Source organism: Megascapheus bottae, chromosome 5 (genome assembly GCF_031878675.1).
Source record: "Megascapheus bottae isolate mThoBot1 chromosome 5, mThoBot2.hap1, whole genome shotgun sequence".
In the NCBI taxonomy this organism is placed as follows: Eukaryota; Metazoa; Chordata; class Mammalia; order Rodentia; family Geomyidae; genus Megascapheus; species Megascapheus bottae.
Window position 1 is genome coordinate 72,133,674 of NC_143513.1, and position 18,337 is coordinate 72,152,010.

General features: G+C 40.4%; 1 protein-coding gene across 1 annotated transcript in view; it reads left to right on the top strand.

Annotated features, from left to right (window-relative positions):
• Positions 1 to 9,296: 9,296 nt before the first annotated feature.
• Positions 9,297 to 18,337, top strand: part of Cald1 (caldesmon 1) — a 178,025-nt gene continuing 168,984 nt past the window's right edge. Inside the window, exon 1 of the mRNA XM_090333336.1 lies at positions 9,297 to 9,430. The gene's annotated coding sequence lies outside the window, so the exon portion shown is untranslated. The remainder of the gene's footprint in view (positions 9,431 to 18,337) is intronic.

The following is an 18,337-nucleotide window of genomic DNA, read 5'->3' on the forward strand; positions in this document are numbered from 1 at the left end:
AAATACAATGCATCCTACAAAATTCAGAAGAGTGTGAGAAGGGATAGGTAAAAGAGAGCTAGGTGAGAAAGGTTGAAAGGAATGACAATTGATCGATATACATTGAATTTACAAATTGCTTTGTTAAATGACAACTCCTTTGTACAACTACTTAAAGATAATACAAAAATGCAAAAACATGTCTATAAAGACTTACCTGCTTCTCTCTAGTTCTTCATCCCATCCTGATTTTTCATTATGTTTATGGATTAGTTAACATATTTGTCTGTTTTCTATCATCAAAATGCACAAAGTTCAGACCCTGGCATGCATTAGATATTCAATAACTTGTTCCAGTGAATGAATAAAACAATGAATGGACTACTTTGTTATCTTATTTATTTCCATGTTCCCAAATAACTCCCAGTTCTGTTATTTCTTAAATTTTCAATAGTAGACATTATCTGTTTGATTCTAACTAATCAAAAGGAAGATTTAATACTCTTACCCATGGGAACCCCTTGGACACATTCTTGCTCATTAGTCTCTGAATCTAATTATATCATTGTTTGGGTGAAATCATTGATTTTGACTATGTGGATGTTTCTCATTGTTGAACTACAGTGTCAATGACTACTTTTCCTTTGATGTCCAAATGTTTTGTCTTTCTTTAAATTATCACGACCTCAATCTGACACTGACTTTTTCTATGGTGAGTGTTTCCCCAAGAATCCATCATCTGTCTACAGGACTTTTCCTTAAAATACCTTCCCTAAAGGCCTCTATATTCATGTCTTGCTTGTGTTCTCAATTGGCCACACAGGTATTGAGGTATTTTCCTTTCCTCATCACCATTCAGCTACTTTGCATTTATCTTCTGCGTTCACATACTTGGTTTTCTAATTCTGGTCTTCTTTGATTTCTTTCTTGGTTTCTGGTTCAACTTTGTGTGTGTGTGTGTGTGTGTGTGTGTGTGTGTGTGTGTGTACACGTGTGTACTTACTGGAACTGGGAATTGAACACACAGCTTCAAGATTTTGATTGGCTTTTTCCACTCAAAGGGGATGCTCCACTACTTGAGCTACATCTCTCCTTTTGGCTTTTTGCTGGTTAGTTGGAGATAAGACTCTCACAGATTCATCTTCCCAAACGGGCTTTGAACAGAGATCTCAGATCTCAGCCTCCTGAGCCGCTAGGATTACAGGTGTGAGCCACTAACACCCAACTCACAATTCAACCTTTTTTGTTTTTCTTTTTGGAGGGAGATATAAACAACATCTTGAGGGGTGCTGCATGAAATATGTTTACAGTAGTTTGCTTTCTGCTGATATAGATGGAGTCAATGGCAAAGAACAGAGGTTTGTTTATTCCCCAGTCCTGGGGACAAAGGCAAGCCCAGGAGCATGGCACTGGTATCTGATAAGAGCCTCCTGCAGGGATGGAAGTTCAGCCTACTGGTGGAGTGCTTGCCTAGCTTACATGAAGACCCAAGAGTAATTCCTCAGAACTACATACTTAGAAAAAGCCGGAAGTTGTGCTGTGGCTCGAGTGGTAGAGCTCTAGCCTTGAGAAAGCCCAAGGACAGTGCTCAGGCCCTAAGCTCAAGCTCAGTTTGCCAAAAAGAAAAAGAACAAGAGCCTCCTGCCAAGCTCCTGTAATCCTAGCTATTCCAGAGGCTGAGATCTGATGATCATGGTTCAAAGCCAGCCCTGGCACTAAAGTCCATGAGACTCATCTCCAATTAACCAATAGAAAGTGGTGCTGTGATTCAAGTGGGAGGGTGGTAGCCTTAAGCTGAAGAATTCAGGAACAGTGCCCAGACCCAGAGTTTAAGCCCCACGACCAAAAAAAAAAAAAAAAAGAGCCTCTTGTGCTAGTTCCATCTGTCTTGTTTTAAGAAGGTTCTCTGAGTCTGGCAGGAGGATTGTTTCCACAACCTCAGTTAGTCGCAGTCAGCTGTAGAATTCCCCATCTCCAAGTTCATTAGCACAGGACTTTGAGGATTAAAGATCTAACATATTAACTTTTAGAGGCCACATTCTAACCATAGCCACGTCTCTAATTGTTGTACCAGCCCCGTGGGGTCATTGATGGCACTGAGGTTGAAACTTAGGGCTTTGTACTTTCTAGACATGTAGACGACCACTGACCTACAGCTCCAGCCTCTCCAGTAGACTGAATCTGGAATCTGTGTCCCTTCATTTTAAGAAATCCTATTTGATTACTTATTTTTAAAGAAGTTACTCTTATTTCTTCTACTCCTCTTTTTCAACAACACCACGTAAGGAATAATGTTTACTAGCTCTTTAATACTTTTAATTTTCCTTGCTTCTTTTCTCTTATTTTTTGCTTCCATTTTTCTGTAGGTTGTTTCCAAATTTTATCTTTTCTTCCTTTCTTTATTTTTTCTTTTCCTTTCCCTTCCTTCCTTCCTTCCTTCCTTCCTTCCTTCCTTCCTTCCTTCCTTCTTTCCTTCCTTCCTTCCTTCTTTCCTTCTCCAGTATCTCCCTTAACCTTTTCTGCTCAAGGCTGATATACTGCCACTTGAACATACCCCCACTTCCAGCTTTTTGTCAGTTACATAGAAATACATTTCTCAATTGACTTTTCTGCTTGGGTTGGCTTCCAGCTGTGATCTTCAGATCTCAGTCTCCAAAGTAGCTAGGATTATAAGTATGACCCACTGGTGCCCGGGCTTATCTTTCCTTACAGTCTTTAATAAAGTTATGTTACAATATTTTCATTCACACGTTATTTCCCATTCTCTGGAATTTCCTTTTATTTTTGTAAAATTTTTTTGCTTTTAGTTGACAATAACTGTGCATATAATATGTGTATATAGATCATTCTAATTAGCAGAACTATCACCTAGCTGATCATATATTTGTGCTGGGAATATTTGATGTGCTATTTTATAAATGTTCTTTTAATTGCTGTTAATTGTACTTCTTTTTCTGATCCTACCATGCTACAGAACATTAGAAGTTGCTTCCCACTCAACTTTAGCCCTGTACACATTAGCTATCTTCCCCACCTTCACCTCAAGTGAAAAACGCAATATCTGTCTTTCTGTGTTTGACTTATTTCACTTAACTAACTCCCTTCAAGTTGCTGTAAATGATAGGTTGAATGTTATTCTATTGGATAACTACCATATTTTGTTCAATCCATTCATCAGTTAATGAATACTTGAGTTGGCTGTTTCTTACTTTTTGTGAAGGATGCTACACAAAATCCATGGGGGTGCAGATGCTGTTTTAACATAATGATTTTCCGCAGATAGCTGGTGATGGAACTGCTGCATCATTTGGCAATTGTTTCACATTTTTGGAGAATTTCTATGCCATTTTCCATATGGCTATTTGCATTCCCACCGAGTGTATGAGGTTTTCCTTGAAAGTGCCTTGGTAAAGCACCTCACTCCTAGTTTTTTGGGTACATTATCTTCTCCTATCTCACTGAGAATCAAAATTATTATTTTTTTTGCCAGTCCTGAAGCTTGAACTCAGGGGGCCACAGCTCCAGGTGGGTGTGGGAGTTTTTTTGAATGATTAATTGGACATAAGAGTATCACAGGGACTTTTCTGCCTGGTCTGGCTTTGAACCATGATCCTCAGATCTCAGCCTCCACAATAGCTGGGATTACAGATGTGAGCCACCAGCGCCCAGATCAAATTAGTAGGTTTTTTGCTTAATTATGAAATATAGCAATCATAATTTTCTCTTCCCTTTGAATTCTTATTTGTTTTGCCAGTCCTGGGTCTTGAACTCAGGGCCTGAGCACTGTCCTTGGGCTTTTTCCTCAAGGCTAGCACTCTGCCACTTAAGCCACAGCACTATTTCTGGCTTTTCTCTGTATGTGGTACCGAGTAATAGAACTGGGATCTTCATTATGCTAGGCAAGCACTCTACCTCTAAGCCAAACTCCCCGCCCCTCTGAATTCCTTTTATATGGCTTGTTCTATTCTCTGCCCCCAGAGCCTTCCCTCAGCCATAAGAGTGAGGGTCTAATCAGGTGACTAGAAGTTGATGCATGCTATTTGTAGAAGAGACTTCAACAGTGAGCCAGATGTTTCATTGGCCCTCAAATATATGTGCTTTTAGGATTTTTTTTTTCTTCTAATGCCATGCAAAAGTCCCTGGCATGGAATCCTCCAATTTCCTGTCTGCAGAGGATAAACTTAACTGTTGGGGTGGGGGTGGGGGCGGGGGGGGGGGGAGAGAGCTGCAAGGGGAGGAGCCTGGGGCTGCTTTAATGTCAGCAAGCTGGCCTTCCCTTTCATGTTTGATTTCTAGAGGTAGCTTCCGCCTTGATCAGGGCTTTTCTGGCACTGCTGAGTCCTGTGAGTCCTGTACTTCTCTTCAGAAAACAAGTGTCCAGTTTTCTGTGTAGTTGAGTGAGGATATTCACCTGGTTAGGAGAAAGTTGTGTGAGCTTTTAGTAGTTTCTGTACTGAGATTTTTAAACCAAACCTGTTTTCTGCTCACCTTCAGAGGTTCCCTGGGTTCTGAAACCCTGAGTTTTCCCTTGATTCAGAGAATTGATTTTGGCATCCTTCTTGTTGGCTTCCCCAATCCTCACGACCAGATTGTAGTTTCTTGGCTCTGTTAAGTCCATTAACCAGCCATCTGTCCACTTTCCATAGTCTAAAATTTGGCTGACATCTGGACTGCTGTCAAGTCCTTTCCAGGACCCTGCCTTGTAGGATTTATTTATTAGTTCCATTTCTTTACTGTCATTGTAGTGAAGTTTAGAGAAGAAACAGATATAAGTAAGCGCTGCTCATTTGATATCCTCAAATTTATCAATCTCTTCATATGTAAGCTCTGTTTTTCTTAATAGACTGGATCTTATGATAAAAATGTCCATGTGGGCCAGGAATTTGGCCTAGTGGTAGAGTGCTTGTCTAGCATGCACGAAGACCCAGGTTCAATTCCTTGGTACCACATACATAGAAAAAAGCTGGAAGTGGTGCTGAGGCTCAAGTGGTAGAGTGCTAAGCCTTGAGAAAGTCCAAGGACAGTGCTCAGGCCCTGAGCCCAAGCCCAGGACTGGAAAAAAAAGAAGTCCATGTATCTATATGTATGTATATATATATGTATATATATATATATGTATATATATATATATATATATATAATATGTTGGTTGTGGGGCTTGAACTCTGGGCCAGTACACCAGTACACTGTCCCTGAGCTCTTCAGCTCAAGTTATTGCTCTACTCCTTTAGCCACAGTGCCACCAGTTTTCTGGGGGTTAACTGGAGATAAGAGTTATCCCGGACTTTCATTCTCAGGCTGGCTTTGAACCTCAGACCTCAGATCTCAGCTTTCTGAGTAGCTGTGATTACAGTCGCAAGCCGACAGCACCCAGCTTCCATCCATATTTTTTCATCATTTCCAAGTCTAATTTTTCGTGTATCCTTACCTCTTAATATTGGCTAAAGTTTTGAATCAAATGGCTGTCCACATGCCCTCTGATTTTATTTTATTTATGGTCAGTTGTGAGGCTTGAACTCTAGGCCTGGTGCTGTCCCTGAGCTCTTCAGCTCAAGGCTACCACTCTACCACTTGAGCCACAGTGCCACTTGTGGTTTTCTGGTGGTTAATTGCAGATAAGAGTCTCAGAGTCTTTTGTGCCAGGACTAGTTTTGAGCCACAATCCTCAGATCTCAGTGTCCTGAGTAGCTAGGATTACAGGTGTGAGCCACCAGCTCCCAGTTATTTTTATTTTACTTTTTTTTCCTCAAGGCTTGAACTCAGGGCCTGAACACTGTCCTTGGGCTTTCTCAAGACTAGTGTTCTACCACCTGAGCCACAGCACCACTTCTTGCTTTTTCTGTGTGTGTGGTATTGAGGAATTGAACCCAGGGTTTCTTGTATGCTAGGCAAATACTCTACCATTAGGCCACGTGCCCAGTCCCATGCCCTCTGATTTTAATACATCTATTACTATTCTATTACTATTACCTCTGGGCTTTCTGTTTCACTTTATTAATTTATTTACCTAATCTTGTGTTAGTAATTCTTACCCTAATTAGAGTTAATCTATTAAATTCTCATTACCAATTCTGAGATCTTTACTTTTTCATATTTACTATTATTTTGTCAAATTCAGTGAAGTATTTCACTTGTAAATTTTAACTTAAAAATGCATAGATTGGGCCGGGAGTTTGGCCTAGTGGTAGAGTGCTTGCCTAGCATGCACGAAGACCCGAGTTTGATTCCTTGGTACCACATACATAGAAAAAAGCTGGAAGTGGTGCTGAGGCTCAAGTGGTGGAGCTCTAGCCTTGAGAAAGTCCAAGGACAGTGCTCAGGCCCTGAACTCAAGCCCAGGACTGGCAAAAAAAAATGCATAGATTACATCAAGGAAAACTTTTATATTTACAATTTTGAAGCTTACTACTCACAAAAATGACAAATGTCACCATTTATTTGGCCACTCATTACCTTAAATAAGTTGTAATAACTTTCTGGCACAGATAATAATTGTTCTTGTTTTTTCACTGGCTAAATGGAAATTTTTAGCATGTGTGTGTGTATGCAATCCATACACACGTACACTCACCCACTCACTCATACTTATTAGGTAGATATAGCCTAGGATAAACAAGCTGTCCTTTATCTGGGATGACACAAGTGGGAAATACATTCCATAGGAATTTTCTATATAGATCCTTTATATTTTTAGGTCTATTTACAAATGACCTCTGGAAAAAAATACAAAAGTAAGAGTTCTCATGTTAGAGATTATTATAAATGTCTTCTTTTTATTTTAAACTAACAACAGAGAAGTAAAAAATGGTGTATGATATATAAAGTATGTACATATAAAATACATTAAATGTACTTCATTATTGTTGTTAAGTGGTTGTACAAAAAAGTTACAATTCCATATGTTAGGTTATGAATAAAATGTGTCCTCATCCACGCCACCTCTTCCATCATTCTTCCCATTTGCTTTCCTCCCTCCTTTTGTGTGCACATTAAGTATATTTGTAATACATAAAATAAGACTTTCTGGTTGCCTATTTGCTATACCTTGTCTATGAAGTATTCTCAGAAGTTATCTAAGGAAACATACTTCTATTTTCCCCCAAAAATATTTAGCTATTTATCGTCTAAAAACCATGTAAAATGCATGTCCCTTTCTTGTTTCCTGCTGATAATATTTCCCCCATTTGTAACACAGTTTGTCTTTCCTCTGGAAAGCCAGTGCTTGTTTTATTCAGAGGCTGCAAACTTGTGTTTCACTGCTGATAATGCAAAAAGCATTTCTCACACAAGTGGGGAGAATGTTCTTAGGAGCCAGTGGAAAATTGCATCTTTAGACAGGCATCGCTGTGCTATGAGGGACTAAACCTAGAGGTCAAGCGCTAGGACCAATCTGGACAGAGGTCATAGAGCTTTTACAATTTCATCACTGTTGGGACTATTTGCTGAACTCAGTGTCATCCTTATAACATCTGTAAGTCCGTCTGTTTAGTAGACTGGGAAGTATTTTTTTAGTTTTATAACTTATCCAGTTATAGGATATTATCCCCCCAGCAGCAAAACTGGCTATATTCCAAAAGTTTATTTTCAAATCATTCATTTGGAATCAGAAAAACATTTTCCCATAGGAACGATTTTCTAAACACTGTTTCTCCATACAATCATGGCAGCTCTGCAGTGAACTTGAAATGCACCATTGACTGTATTATTCCCAATGACCCATTATTTACTTTCTTCTCTGGGAAAATGTGTTCTGAGTTTGAACTCAGGATGCCTGAAGCCTACTTCTACATCTGCCCCTAGCCTTCAGTAAAGCTTTTATGTACTGTGCAGCCATCGTAGTTAGGAAATAGGGGAGTGTTAAAGAGTCACTCTAGATACTTCTGGGTATTTGGACTGATGGACATCCTGCCCCCCTACCTCCATTACACCCATCTCTTCCCTTTATCTCTACTGCCTCCCCCCCCACCCCGCCCAAGCCGTGTGGTCCAGTTATTTCCCAAGAATTCTCCAAGATGTACCTAAAACAGGAACTGTTCTCTAAATAGACATTGTTTCTAATTCCTGAATCAAGAAAAGCTCTTTAGTAAAGCCTTACAATTCTGAAGATCAAGCTTCTGGATTTGAAATTAGTCAAATAAAAATGTCTTGGTCCATGATAAGAAAAAGTATCCAAGCACAGGATAATAATGAAACATAGATTTTTTTTCCTGCCTGGCACCAGGCCTGACAAATAGTAAATGCTCCAAAAAATTAATTAAAAAAATAATATGAAGTACTAACTGAATGAATTCTAGTACAAGACCACAATTGAATGCATGTGTAGGCTGGCTAACTGCCTTCTAATTCAGCATCTTCTGCTTCCAGCCTCTGCTCAGGTCTACATGTTCAGCCCATAGTTCACCATTGTCACCTGTGTGGACTTCTGTCTCTCTAGATATCAGTCCCAAAGTAGGAACCAGGTCTCTTCGCTCACTCTGTTGTGCAGCAATTCCTAACCCAATCTCCCATTGCCAAGGCAGATGAAATCAAAGGAAGGTGGCTGTTGATATAGGAAGACCAATGAAGTTGTTCAAATTCTCAGTCTCAGACTAACAGAGTTTCAGGCCCTGCATTTATTCTGGTTAATGTTAAAAAAATACCATCACCTTTTTTTTGGGGGGGGGGCGGGTTCAGTTGCTTGTAACTGATGTAGACATGTTTTAAGAGAGCTGTGCCTCTTCTCGGTTAGAATTTCTTCAGTACAGTGGACCTGGATCTTATCCATTTCAGACTTTCAAACTGCATTACAATTTAAATTCATTTTATACACTCAACTGCTTTGAAAAGAAATACACGATTAAAGCTCTCTCCATTAAAAATTGTTTCCCTGCCCCCAGCCCCATAAACAAAATTGACTTCACTTTTCGTTTCATAGACTGAACTTGCTTTATTTTTTTTGTTTAAGCTTCATTTATGTTCTACAAGACAGCCTCTTGCTCTAAGATTAACATTTCTTATGATTGTTCCCGACTGTAGGTCCACTTCCAGAGGCCCTGCTAAGGATAACCAAAAAAGGGCATAGAGCAGGCTGGTTTTGGCAGCCTGCTTGAAGTTTCGGAGCTTTTTAGGTCTTGGTGTTTCTGGTGAGTGATTTCCTGTGCATGCCTAGGGAATGACAGGCATCTGCATAGACAGACTGCATCACCTTGGCTGGGGTGTCGTCATTGGCTGCCTATTAGAAAAACTACAGGACAATGCATACCACTGACTGCCTACGGTAAACAGAGAGGATATGTGTTCACTTAGCATGGACTTCTGGGCGGAGCCAAGGAAGGGCGGTCTGCAGTTTTATTGAATAGAGCAGTGTGCATTGGGCTGCTTGGCTGCCTGCTTGCTCTCTTGCTTCTCTCTGGCTTCCAGGAATCAGTCTTTCCTTTACGGCATCGTCCTCTGAAGAACTGCAGCCTAGGAGGTAAGGTACGGGGCCTTTCTTGGTTTCTCCTTAGAAGAAGCTGGGGGCTTGTGTAGATTTCAGCTCATAATCTTAGCCAGTACAGTGGGAGATGAAAAGATTGTTAGAAGCAATGAATTCTGCAGATTCCCAGAGCTAGATTGAAGATGTTCCCAGAAAGCAAGCAAGGAAAAGGTTTTGTTGAGATTAGAGGAAAGATCGTAATAAGACTTGTATCCAGGGAAGCACTGGCACCTTTGCTTGGGGTGGCCTTTTGTTTAGGAGAGGGATATGGGATTGTACCTGGTATCCACAGGCCAGCCATGCCAGGCATTTCCCCCCAGCTATTTCTTCTACATCTTTCATGGTCAGACATTTAAGAAAGTTTTGTTTGAAAAATAACAGCAACAATTTTTCAGGTTGATGAGAAGCCAACAAGTGAAGGGTTTTCTTTCTTTTTTCTTTTCTTTTCTTTTCTTTCTTTCTTTTTTTTTTTTGGCAAAGGATATCTATGTTGTTCTGTTAGCCAGGATTTAAGAACCAGTCTTTTGAGCTGCAAGAGAATATAAACAGAGGTTCTGGCACTAGTAGTGGTTGAATTAATGTCACTGATCTGATATTTGTTAAGACAGAGGATGCCCACTGTAATCTGTTTCCAATAAAGCCAAGTAACAAGAGAATGTGTGCACTTAGTGGTTGTATTTTTAGAAATCATAGCTGACTTCCTACCAAATGATTCCTTATTTTCTGTTTAAAAGTGTGCCTAAAGAATGTGAAAAGATGCAGGTTAGAAATGTGTTCTGAAGGAATGAGACAGATTTTCATTTCAAGATTGATGTATTTGGGCATCCTAAATGGAAGTATAAGGCAGCTAGCTGGTAGTAATTTGTAATTCCTTTTTAAAGAACTGGCTGTAAAGTGTGTGAGTGTGTGTGTGTGTGTGTGTGTGTGTGTGTGTGTGTGTGTGTGTGTAATTTTAGTATGGCAATACACAGCCAAAAAAGTGGATGAGAACAAAGTACTTGGTATTCAGCAATCCCTTCTGTTATTAAGGCTATGCAGATGGACTTGTAAACTGAAACAGTAAAATCCTTCCAGTGTGTTTAGCAAAACCAGACATGCATAGCTAGAACTTAACTGAAGACTGGGTCCTCTGAGGAAAACAAGAGTAGAGCTCTTAAAAAATGTGAATGTATTTGCTACCCATGCCAAATATCTTTGCTACCCATTCAATCTGATTTTAGCCCTTGAAAGAAGGTGGGCTTGGGGTTGAGATTCACTACATCATTTTTCCTCTTTGTACTTACATGTTTGGGGATAATGTCCTGTGAATGCCTCTGTCCCTTTCTAGAAGTGATATATGAGAACAGAACCCCCAGTGAATGTCTTTCCCTGGAACAGTTCTGAGTAAGTGTGAGAGAAGGATTGCAGGCGAGAGCTATAGTTTGATTATTGTCTTTCCCATGAACAGATCAAGTTCCCCACTATTTTCACAGTGGGTTTTTTTTTTACTGTCAATCAAAAAATGGAGAGCAATTTCTGTTTTGAATGTTCTCTAAATCATGTAGGGAATGCAGTTTGGAAGGAAATCTATAATCTTGGGATTTGAAGATAAATTCCATTTGGAAACCAGCATGTCTACATGGCAACAACTTCAAACTTTCTCTGACCACTTCCTCCCATCCCCCTTTATGAGCTCCTCACCCCCAACGACCACAAAAGCACATTTTTGAAATAGCACTGTAGGTGTCCTATAAATGTTTGGAGGGAATGGGTTTTAGTTCATGTTAAACAGTTCTTCATGTTGCTTTCTTCCTGGTGAGTATTTGCTAGAACACATCTTTCCATATAACAAGGTAAACAGAGCCCAAATGAAGCCATACCATGGAATGATTATTGCATTGAAATCATTGAAATATAAAGGAAAATTTCTAGACCAAAAAGTCATTCAGCTGGGCGCCAGTGGCCCACGTTTGTAATCTTAACTACTCAGGAGGCTGAGATGTGAGGATCTCATTTAGAAGCCAGCTCAGTCAGGAAAATCCTGGAGACTTTTCTCCAATTAACCACCTTTAAAAAGTCAGAAGTGGAGCTGTGGCTCAAGTGGTGGGAGTGTCAGCCTGGAGTCAAAAAGCTCAGAGATAGCACCTAGGCTCTGAGTTCTAGCCCCAGAACTATCCCCAAAACAAAGAGAACATGAGTTCAAAAGAATTGACTTTTTTTTCTTAACGCTGGATTGATCTATAACTAAAGTGTGGGATCTTTTTCTCTTTCTCAAAGCCAGTAGGATATATAATTTAAGGAATTCAACTAAGTAGAGTCTTAAGCAAATGTATAATTCTTATACTGTAGGGAGAACAAGTTTCAGACATCAAGCTAAAGGATGTAAATGAGAAGTCATGAAAGCATTTCCTGACAGTGGGGCTGTTAACAATTCTAATTTGTTTCTGTGGCTGGCCTAAGCACTTCCTGTTTTCTGCAGATGGAATAGGCTAGTTCTATGCTGTCTCCTGAAAGTCCAGAGTTTAGCCTGAGTATTCTTAACCCTGATGAGTAAAATGCATCTTGAAGCTGTGTGCCAGTGGTTTATACCTGTAATCCTGACTCAGGAAGCTGGAATATGAGAATCATGGTTCAAAGACAGCCTGGGTAGGAAAGTCCCTGAGACTCTTTTCTCTAACCACCAGAGAGCCAGAAATAGAGCTGTAACTCAAGTGCTTAAGCCAAAAATTAAGGGACAACACCCATGCCCTGAATTCAAGCCCCAGTACACACACACACACACACACACACACACACACACACACACACACACACACACACACACACACACGGCAATATACCCTGATATTCCTTTTCTTTAAAAAAAAATCCAGTAATTTGTCCACATTAGTCATTTTATGGTAGCATGAAACAAAAAGTGACTTAGAGATGGGCAATGGAAAGGACTGGCTAGTTTCCCATCTGCCTAGTGTTGTCACATAATTCAGAAATGTTGATGAGGCCGTGGCTGTGGGGGATGGGTACAGAGAAAATGCTGATGAAGTGGACTTTAGATCACATGATAAGACTGAGAAGGATGTTAGAAAGATATTGCCAAAGATCTTTCAGAATTCAAAAGAGGTTTTCTGGGTAAAATTATTGTAGGGCCCCAACATAAACTCATTAATTTCTTTAATTGAAAATCCTTCACCTGTCAAGCTATTCCAGATGCCCACAAGTTGTGAAAAGCTCAGAAACTTAAGAGGTACTTGTAGCTCAGCTTACCAGCCCTCTGATCTCATTGTGGTTCCTCTGCTTAAATAATCCTGATCTAAGAGGAAATTTACCATCGGCTTCACCCTTGAGTGGGAGGTCTATTTCCCCCTGCTCTGGAGATACGTGATCCATAATGATTTCAATCTGCGTCTCTGGACATTATGCACATTCTAGGTGAGCCACTTCTTAACTCTTCTTCATATCTGAGAGCCCTCAAGTGCTACCTTCTTCTAGAAAGCTGAACCCAGAATAGATATAGAGGTCTATCCCAATGTTTGGCTTTGATGATCAGAAGACACAAAACCTTAGGAACCTCGGTTGTATAAGGCACTATCCAGAAACCAAGAAGCCTGAGGGTTCCAGGTGAACAGAAGACCAATGACAAGGTGCTGACAACAGAAAGGGTTTAGTAAAGGAGGCAGCCCCTCCACCTCTAGCCCAAAGTATGAAATGAATCCCAGCCTGTCAAGCTTGGGCCTGGTGGAGATGAGGGAGGTAATCAAGAGTACCTGGCTGTGGTTCCTGTTGGGATTGAGACCAGACCGCTCCAGGTAGCTTGCCTCTCAACCTGTAGTATTACCAATAGAGTCCTGGTGGTATCCCTGGCTTCCTTAGCCGGCCCTCCAATCCACTGGATCCCCCATCCAGAAAACCAAGCACAGAGCTTTCCTGGCCCAGCATTGGAAATGAACAGGAGCCCAACTCTAGGATTCAACTCAGACATGGTGAAGGTCTCAAACATGGGTACATTTTAGGTAGGTGAAAGCCACTCCCTCCCACACACACACTTTTTTTTTCAGGTAAAGGGAGAAAAATAAAGAGCAGGCCAAGTTGGTGTGTGTGGGGGGGGAGGTATTTTCTAAAGTAAGGAGCCATTTGGATGTTGCTTCTGCTTCCCAAATGTACACAATTGGTTCTTGATGGGTGAGGATTATGAGAGGCAGGCAGGAGGGGTGGTGGTCGTGGTGAATAATTGATAAGTTCATCTCTGTTTTCTCCTGGTGTAAAATTATTATGGAACCCCTTGAGAACTGGCTGAAAAATTCTGACTCCTTGTGTCTTTCATAAACAAACTTGAGCTTTGTGATTGACAAGTGTGGGACTGAAAGAGATAAAGGGGACGAGTAAGTGTTGATCTCCAAGGTAAACAAGAGTGGATGTATATGATCAGAACATGGGGGCAGGTGTCACCATCACCAGTATGTTTTTTTTTTATCACTCTTTCATTATTTGGACATAAGGCCTTATTGTGTAGCACAGGCTGGCCTCACCCTTCACGCTTTTCTCCCCTTAGCCCTCCATCCCCCCTGCTACACCCCTCTACTGTTAGGATTGCAGGCATAAATCACCATGCCAGGCTCAGAGGTTTCATTCTTTGTTTCCCAGATAGGAAAGGAAGAACAGGATATACATCAATATTCAACGATATATGGGGAGACTGAATCATAGGGTAACCATTCAGAGACAAGGAGAGCCTCTCATAGAAGAAGAAGTTTTCTATGGGCAGCTTCTCAAGCTGTAAGGAATCAGGTATGGCTGCTGTCAAGTGTGTGCCAGGAGAACACCGAAAAATTAATTGATAAAAGGGGGGAGGGGTTCCTAAGCAGCAATGATAGAATAATTGAAGGAAAGTCATTTTTAAAATAAATAAATCCAGCTTCCTTAGGAAGTATTTTTAATGCACGTCTTCTCTTTAAAGAAAAGTTCTTATCTATAGCAAGGATAGCTAACTTGAAGATAAATTGCTTCTTAATTGTTTCCTGGCATTCTTTGTGAATATGTGGATGAAAGTACTTAATGACCAGGAAATTATCTTACATGGCCAGGAACATATTTAGTGGGAATATATAATTAGTTCCTTTGATTCTCACATGCACCAATCTCTCTTGCTGCTCTCAAGATACTCTCCTGGGGAGCCAGGCCCACCTTTGTGTTAAAGTCTAGCAGGACCAGGACAAAGCACCCGTGGGGACCAAGGATAAAGAATTGCATTGGTGTTAGGGGTGCCAGTGAGTGTCAGCCGAAGGGTTATAAAATACAACCATGATGACAGCCAGGTGAGTAAAGGGGAAATAGCAAAATACAGAGGGCAGGCAGAGTTTTACAAATCAAGATCTTATTGAACAGACCATCATCTAGTGAAGTACGAAATTCTCAAGAACATTTAGCACAGGATTCAGGACAAATAGATCCTTCTGTTAATTAGTTTCAATTACTCAAATAAACAACTCAGATTATAAGATACACATGGAATAATAAAGAGATAACATTACAAGAACATCAAAAAGTCAAAACAGGACCAGGGTTCAAGGACTGGAGTTAAAACCAACGTGGGTACAATGATCTAAGAAGAGAACTATGAATCTCTACTTGGGAGGCTTCCGTTCAGATAACTCAACATGTGGCATGGCTTGTTGTGCTATTACCTGGAAATGTTCTCCTGTGATTTCAAGTCATATTTTGAGAAAGGCAATCTGATTGGTTCTGCTAATAGCTATTATCTTCATTGGCCAAGTCTCTCAGCAAGAAGAATACCCAGTCACTGACCTTGTATGGATGACATACACAGTGGGCCTGGTAGCCATCCTGCTCCTAACAGTGGCCTCTCCTAGGCAAAGGAAAGCCCAGCAGGCAAAGTTCATTGGGCATGAAAGACAATAATTGAAATTTCTAGTAGCTTTCAATGGGTACCACTTGGTTTGTTGTTGGAGCTTGAATTCTGGGCCTGGGTGCTGTCCCTGAACTTCTGTGCTCAAGGCTAGTGCTTTACTACTTGGGTGACAGCTTCACTTATGGCTTTTCTGGTATTTTAGTGGAGCTAAGAGTTTCATGAACTTTCCTGATCAGGATGACTTCAATCCATGATCTTCAGATCTCAGCCTACTGAGTAATCAGGATTATAGTCATGAGCCACCAGCACCTGGCACACTTGAATTTTTATGTGAACGAAGTCCTAGAAATGCAAACAGCCACTACAGATCCTGATGACATTTCTATGGTAAGATGAGCTAATGTGAAGGGATGTTAACATGGCAGTGTGCACGGTAAGAAATCATCCATTGCAGATTCTTGAGGAAAACTTCCTGGGAGTCTTGGCTCCTTCCAAATGAAGACCAGCTTTCAGATGCAGTAAAAGAATGACTTAAAGCTTTTAATAAGTAAGAATGAATGCACCCCAATGTAAATCATAATACTTCAGTAAACCAAATGCATAAATGTGAGTAAACTCAATCCGTGGAAGTCTGGGGTCTAGACAAGGTTTCCCTGTGATCTTTCATCCACTGATACCTGTCATGATGTCATCAAGCCAAGTCAAAGATCCCCTGTCTTCTGCCCAGCTCTGATCACATTTGGAGTTATGCACTCTGCACTAGGTTCCCTTTTCAGAGAGGCATTGACAACTATGCATCCAGGGGTATGGATTAAAGTCTGGAGGGGTCAGTAGAGGTAAACAGATGAGGAACAAATAAGAAATCTGGACCAATTTATCCCCCTAAGCAAGGAAATGGAAGTACCACATGTATACTTTCCTATACTTGGAAATTTTGTGTGGAGATGGGAGAGAGCATTTGTCTCTCTTAAGATAACAGGATTGGCCAGGAGTACGGCGTAGTGGTTAAAGTGCTTGCCTAGCATATATGAAGACCTGGGTTCAATTTCTTGGTATCACATATGTAGAAAAAACTGGAACTAGAGACTTTTGTCAGTCAACTATGTATGTACAGTAAAATACAGTTTCTTAGGTAAAGGTAACTTTTTATATAGTTGTAAAATTCCATTATATTCCATGGCCAAAGAAACATTAAAAACTTCATATAGCTGTATAAAAAGCAGCTAATTTTTCAAAAGAATAAATATTTTAAAGTCAGCAAAAAAAAGGAAAGTAAGAAAAAGCTAGAATTGGTCCTGTGTCTCAAGTGGTCAAGCACTAGCCTTGAAGAAAGCCCAAGGACAGCACTCAGACCCTGAGTTCAAGACCCAGGACTGGCAAAAAAAATTATAGCAGGATTGAATGCAGAGATCTATGGAATTCTTAAGATGGCTAAACTTTAGGGTATCATTTAGTACAAGAAGTACATGTCACAGGTCCAGTATATTAAGAAAGCTTCTGAAAGTATACCTGAGCTTACAGAGGAAAAAAAAATCCTCTGTTACGGACAGTAATTAATGGTAAGGGAGTAGAAGGAAAGAGGTTTGACGACTCAACTGACCATGCTTTGCATTTCACCAGGGTAGTCTTAGGTTGAGCCTAACCTTGAGCCTTCAGTCTCTGGAAGGTCACAAGTTATTGCAAAAGGCAAACAAATCTAAATAGACAGTATTTTTTGATGAATGAGTAAACAAAACATCTCACCTAATATGTGTTACTTTTTTTCTAATTTTAAAAATGCATTGTGACGATGAGATACTACTTTGTTGAAAAGTTGTGGACTTCTAGGGTTTTTTTCCAATAAATGGAGCTAAGGCATAATTCTATTGTGTATGAATTGGAGCAAGACCTAAGAAATTCTTTGTTGGTTTGTTTTCCTTTTGTTGGTTGTAGGGCTTGAACTCATAGCCTGGATGCTGTCCCTGAGCTTTTCTGCTCAAGGCTAGTGCCCTACCAGCTTGAGCCACAGTGCCATTTCTGGTTTTCTGGTGGTTAACTGGAGATAAGAGTCTCATAGACTTTCCTACCCGAGGCTGACTTCGATCCTCAGCCCCTGAGAAGCTAGGATTCCAGGCATGAGACACCAACACCTAGCTCTTTGTTTTTGTTTTTAACATAAAAGGAACTAGACCAAGGGTATAGCTCAGTGATAGCATACATGCCCAACATTTATAAGACCTTAGGTTTGATGCCCTATATGTACACCAAAAGAAAGACTAAGCAATCCATTTTTCATTTTCCAAATGAGAAACTAAAGCCTAACCACACACATCAAGTAAAATTATACATGTACTGGTAGATTTCTTTGATTAATGTCTGCCTGTCTTATTAGTCACTAAGATTTATAATGACAAAGTATATCTGAATTTTTAAAGTTAGTACATACCCAGTGTTGGCCACACTACAGAAGTCCAATAGTTGAATAAAAGAACAAACTAAGGGCTTACCCAAGATCATAATAATTAACTAGTAGCAAAGATAGTTCTAGAACTACCAATACCTTAGTCCTAAGTCATTGCTATATTGTTTTTGTTTTGTTTTGCTTTGCTTTGGTCAGTCGTGGGGCTTGAACGCTGAGCCTGGGCACTGTCCACTGTCCCCAAGCTCTTCAGCTCAAGCCTAGTAGTCTACCACTTTGAGCCACAGCACCACTTCTGGTTTTCTGGTGGTTACTTGGAGATAAGCGTCTGATGGACTTTTGTGGCTTTGAACAGAGATCCTCAGATCTCAGTCTCCTGAGTAGCTAGGATTACAAGCATGAGTCGCTGGCGCCTGGCACTCTTTATTTCCCCTCCCTTGATAATGAGAGATTGTTCTCACTTAACAATTCACAAAATTATATGGAACAGTACAGATGTATTTTCCTTGAGATCAATGGCTCTTGAACAGCATCTTAATCAAAATTTACTGTGGCACTTTTAGAAAATATACATTCCTAAGCTCTGTCCCTTAGGAATTCCAATTCAGTAAATTTCCCTGGAGTTGGGATATAGGCCGTGTGCAGTTTATAAAATATCCTT